The sequence below is a fragment of the Phyllobates terribilis genome, unplaced genomic scaffold, assembly GCF_046119375.1.
Source record: "Phyllobates terribilis strain yellow unplaced genomic scaffold, ASM4611937v1 Scaffold_12__6_contigs__length_324123572, whole genome shotgun sequence".
In the NCBI taxonomy this organism is placed as follows: Eukaryota; Metazoa; Chordata; class Amphibia; order Anura; family Dendrobatidae; genus Phyllobates; species Phyllobates terribilis.
In genome coordinates this window covers 23,845,528-23,851,527 of record NW_027362772.1, presented here as the reverse complement: position 1 = coordinate 23,851,527, position 6,000 = coordinate 23,845,528, and positions in this window count along the sequence as shown.

The window sequence follows — 6,000 nt, the reverse complement described above, 5'->3', positions numbered from 1 at the left end:
TGCAGTGGGAAGCTCAGTGTGCTACAATGCGGCCTAGCCGGCCGGGCCAATCACCGTCTGCCATATCTTTTGCATCCGCGGCCTCTTCATCCTCTGTGACTGGGGGGACAGCAGTCACACCTGTTTTGGGGCGCAGACCTGCCACCTCTTTACCCGCAACAGCCAGCGTGATTGGCAGGTCATCATTTTCTTTGGAGGTGGTAACACCAGCTGGTGTTGAGTGCTGTCCGACATCGATAGCACCACCTTTGGATCAAGGCAACCTAACATGTCCGCCTGCATCTTCCTCATAGACCGGCAGTTTGCCGGGGACACCCTTATCAACCCCGTCTAAGCACAATAGCCAGCCCTCGGTCCCTCAGATGTGGACAAGTAAAAGACCATTTCCTCCTAGCCATGAGAAAGCTAAGAGGTTGAATTTCACCATCTGCAAGCTCTTGGCTACAGAAATGCTGCCTTTCCGCCTGGTGGACACAGAGGATTTTCGAGACCTTATGTCCGTCGCAGTGCCCCAGTACCAGATGCCCAGTCGGCACTACTTCTCAAAGAAAGGTGTGCCTGCGCTCCACCAGCATGTCGCACACAACATCACCGCTTCTTTGAGAAACTCTGTGTGTGACAGGGTGCATTTCACCACAGACACTTGGAAGAGTAGGCATGGACAGGGGCGTTACATGTCGCTGACTGGGCACTGGGTAACTATGGTGACAGCAGTACAAGGGGCTGCTGTCCAAGTCTTGCCGTCCCCACGAGTTGTGCGTCAATCCTCTTTATGTCAAAGTTCCTCCACTGCTTCTGCCTCCTCAACCTCCTCTCGGTCTTCCACCTGCACCCAAAGCCTGTCTGGTCATGCCACAAGCTTTCTAACTGCGCAGAAGGGATCCTGCACACCTCCTTACTATGCTGGCAGTAGGGCTCAACGTCATCAGGCGGTTTTTACTTTGAAATGTCTGGGAAATGTGAGTCACACAGCTGAGGAGTTGTGGTCAGCTCTGGAGAACCAATTTCATGAATGGTTGTCTCCACTGGACCTGAAACCAGGGAAGGCCGTGTGCGACAATGCTGCAAACCTGGGTGCGGCCCTTCGCCGGGGCAATGTCACACACGTGCCTTGTATGGCTCACGTGTTGAACCTGGTTGTCCAGCAATTTTTAGCCCACTATCCCAGACTAGATGGCCTTCTGCAGAGGGCACGGTCGCTGTGTGCTCACTTCCTCCGTTCACATCCCGCAGCTCAGCGACTTACATCTCTACAGAAGTCGTTGGGCCTGCCACTTCACCGGCTAAAATGCGATGTGCCTACCCGGTGGAATTCAACTCTGCACATGTTGCAGCGACTGTGGCAGCACCGACAAGCCCTGGTGCAATACGTTCTGACGTATAGCCTGGGCCAACGAGATTCAGAGGTGGGGCAAATCACGCTGGAGGAGTGGTCTCAGATCAGGGACCTATGCACCCTTCTGCACAGTTTTGAAATGGCGACGAAGATGTTTAGTGCTGACGATGCCATTATCAGCATGACTATTCCGGTGATTTACATGCTGGAGCACATGTTAAACAGAATTCGGAGTCAGGTGGTGGCACAAGAGGAGGTGGAGGAAGTAGAGGAGGAGGAGTTGTATGCGGAAGGGCTAACATCTGCAAGGTCCAGACGGTCGGCAGCACCAAGGCGGAAGGCATGTGAGGGTGGGGGAGATGGTTTTACCAGGGCGCATGGTAGCAGCCAAACTAGTGAGGAAGGTGCAGGAGCCCAGGAAGAAGTGGAGGACGAACTGATGGAAGACTCATCAGATGAGGGAGACCTTGATCACATTTCTGTTGTGCGAGGTTGGGGGGAGAGGACAGAGGAAGGAAGCATGATTGTTACCTCGCCACCAACACAACAGGGACTTGGTGCTCCTGGATGCGCAACACACATGAGTGCCTTCTTGCTGCACTACCTGCAACATGACCCTCGAATTGTGAGAATTAGAAATAATCCTGATTACTGGGTTGCCACACTGTTAGATCCCCGGTACAAAAGTAAATTTGCAGAAATTATTCCTGCCATAGAAAGGGATGCACGCATGCAGGAGTATCAGCAGAGACTGTTGCAGAATCTTACATGTGCTTTTCCACAAAATACCAGTGGTGCACGTAGTGAATCTCACAGTTCCAACTTGCCAACCGTGGGACCGTCAAGTGTTCAGCACTCAAACCGTAACAGAACCACAGTATCTGCTGGTAACATCAATTTTGCGCAATCATTTCACCACTTTTTTAGCCCATCCTTTGCAAGGCCACAGGAGACAAGAAGTCTGACACATAGTCAACGCCTAGAGACGATGGTACAGGAGTATCTCCAAGTAAACATTGAAGCCACGACTGTGTCACTGGACCCTTGCTCTTTTTGGGCTTCCAATCTGGATAAATGGCCGGAGCTAGCCACTTACGCCATGGAGATCTTGTCATGCCCCGCAGCCAGCGTTCTGTCTGAACGTGTGTTCAGCGCTGCTGGTAGTGTGCTGACAGATAAGCGCACGCGGCTCTCCACTGATAATGTAGACAGACTCACGTTCATAAAGATGAACAAATCATGGATCCGAAACGACTTTTCTACCCCTGTGTCATCCTGGGGAGAGTAAAAGCTTGATGATTGGTTAAAATCACCCTACCAACCGTTTTAAGCTTTCAAATTACTAATCATGTTTATCTGTATCTTGACTGGAAAATAATTTGGGCTTTGTAGCAGTGTGCAGCACTGATCCTATTAGGCCATCTATACTAAAGCTTCACCAGATTTAAAATGAAAAATAATTTTTAGCTGCATCTAGCCCGGAAAATAATTTTGGGGCTCCGAGATGCGCAAGGCACATAAGTGCCTTCTTGCTGCACTACCTGCAGCATGACCCTCATATTGTCAGAATTCGAAGTAATCATGACTACTGGGTTGCCACACTCTTAGATCCCCCAAACTTTTCGATCAACCTTTTCATTTTAATAAAGACCAAAAAAAGGGTCATTTTTGAAATTATAAGCATTAGCAGGTTGTTAGAAACTGAAATCAAACAGTTTTCAACTCAAAACTTTATTCTAGGTGATGTTACATTTTCACATAGGACCCCTTGTTCGAAAGGAGCTTCTGAACTCTCTCGTCCATTGAATTTGTCAGGTTTTGGATGGTTTCTGCTTCAATTGTTTTGCATGAGGACAGAATACCCTCCCAGAGCTGTTGCTTAGATGTGAACTGCCTCCCGCCATCATAGACACTCCTTTTAATGATGCTCCAAAGGTTCTGAATGGGGTAGAGGTCAGGGGAGCATGGGGGTCACACCATAAGTTTGTCCCCTTTTATGCCCATATCAGCCAGAGATGCAGATGTTTTATGTGCAGCATGAGATGGTGCATTATCATGCAGAAAAATGATCTTGCTGTGAAATACACGGTTCTTCTTCTTGAACCATGGCAGGAAGTGCTGTTTGAGAAAATCCACATACATTATGGAGTTCATCTTTAGCGCCTTCAGGGATCCTAAAGGGGCCGACAATCTCTCTCCCCATGATTCCAGCCCAAAACATTACTCCACCTCCTCCTTGTTGGCGCTGTAGCCGTGTTTGCGTGGGGTGTCCATCAACCAGCCATCCTCCACTCCATCCATCTGGACCATCGAGCGCTGCACGGCACTCATCCGTGAACAAAACAGTTTTGAAATCAGTCTTCATGTAATGTTTGGCCCACTGGAGCCGTTTCTGCTTGTGTGAAGTGGATAGAGGAGGTCGACAGGATGGCGCATGCACAGCTGCAAACCTCTGAAGGACCCTGCATCTTGTTGTTCGGGGGACGTTGGAGGCACAAGCAGCTTCAAAAACTTGTCTGCTGCTATGACAAGGCTTTTTTGCCGCTGCTCTTTCAACCTGACGTAATTGCCTGTAGGAAAGAGTCCTCAATTTGCCCTTATCAGCACGCACACGTGTGTACTGTGAATCAGCTACATACTTCTTGATTGCCAAGACACTTCATCCTGATCATCGCACAATGTTGATTGTAGTCATGCCTTGACCTAAACACTCCACAATTTGTTGCTTCTCAGCAGCCGACACATCCTTTTTCTTTCCCATTTTGGCAGAAAATGTAGGCTGCTTAATAATGTGAGAGAGCCTTCTTAAGTAGTCTTGCCTTTCATTGGACACACCTGCCAAACTAATTAGCACAGGTGTCTGCAATTGCTTACAGTGATATAAAGAGCCCTGACACACATCACCATCAATGAGTTTAACTGACAAACAAACAAATTCTTCCCTTATCACTCCTAAACACTTTTTGTATAATAATTTGGAACGCAGTGTACATGTGCTTTTCCACAAAACACCAGTGGTTCACGTAGTGAATCTTACAGTTCTAACTTGCCAACCGTGGTCTGTATGGAGTTGTTCAATAAAGGGCCCAAAATTAAGATAACATAGATGGGAGAGGTCTCTATGAATAGGAATTCCTAAGTATTTGATACCCTGTGAGGGCCAGGCAAAGGGAAAGTTGGACTGGATGGAATCCTATATGGATTTGGGGAGGGAGACATCGAGGGCCTCAGACTTCGCTGCATTGATTTTAAAATTTTACCATGTAACAAAGTGATCTATTTCAGCCATAACAGCATGGATGGATATATGTGATTGAGTGATATATACTAGGACATCATCAGCAAATAGAGAGCACTTGTACTCGGTGCCTCCCACCTCAATCCACCTAATATTGGGGTTATGGCGAATTGATGAGAGCAGGTGCTCCGTCACTAGGATGTATAAGAGAGGGGACAGAGGACATCACTGCCTTGACCCATTGGTGATTGTGAAAGGTGATGAAAATGTTCTGACGCACCCCCTGGGCCTTGGGACACCCGGAGCCGGACCCTTTTTGGTGGATGCTGGTGGTTGTAGTCTTCGTGGCGGCGACCCAGTTCCGTGGCTCAGGGCGGTCAAACCAGTGGCGGAACTATTTATGTGGTTTTCATGTTTAAATGTCCGACTACGCCACCCGTGGATTGCGGTCAGAGTGAACCGCCGCTACAGGGCAGACCACTGAGGCTGGTGTTGTGGGTGCAGCAGAGCGTAGCATAACTCCCCACGGGAGGAGTATAGCCTCAGGGCAGTGTATGCGGAGGATGGGGGTGATGGTGCAGGGCAGCAGCAGTAACGACACGGAGTCAGTGATGCAGTTCAGGGCCTTTACTCACAGTTCTTATTATCCAGACCACGTCTGCAGGTAACGGCTGCCCACGTCGTACTGTGCTCACCAGGTGAGGGGCTCAGACAACTCCCAGATAACTTTGGAGCACTTCACAGGACCCCCTTTGTGTGTCCTTTGTCTGGCCTTTCTTACCAACACTTCTGTCCGGCTGCCTCGGGCCTCCTCTTGGTAAACTTGGCGCCAGTTTCCCTGACCCTATGTGGTGCCTTCCTAGCGGGTGTAGCGAGGGGCTGCGCCACATAAAATGTCAGAGCCTCCGGTTTCTAGCTGAGGGTCGTTTCCTGCCTCCACTAGATCGGGGACCGGTCTCCCCCTTTGGCCTGACCCCTCCACGCAGGTGGATTCGGGCGTGCGGTGGCGACTCGCCCGTCCGCACCCCTGGGATCCCTTCATTCCTCGTTCCTGGAGCCTTCTCCGCTCCTCTTCCTTCCTTCTCCCTCTTCCAGGCCTGGGCCTCTGTTACTAGGCCCGCCTCCGGAGCAGAGCTCATGCAGAGCCCCTGCTCCCTGCCACTTCTGCTCAGACTTCTCTGCACTGAACTAAGATGGTGCCCACCTTTTATACTCCCTTCTCAATGCACCCAGGAACTGCTTCCTCCCTGCTCCTGCACTACAGGGTTCCCCTTCCTCAGTGTTCCCTCCCCCCACTCCAGCCAGGGACAGGGACTGTCGTGCCCATCTCAGGGGCATATTGGTCGCCCTGCCCCACGGCAATGTGGTGTAATGCATGCAGGTGTCGGGTCCTGATCCACACTCCATCCTTACCTGAGAGTGAGAT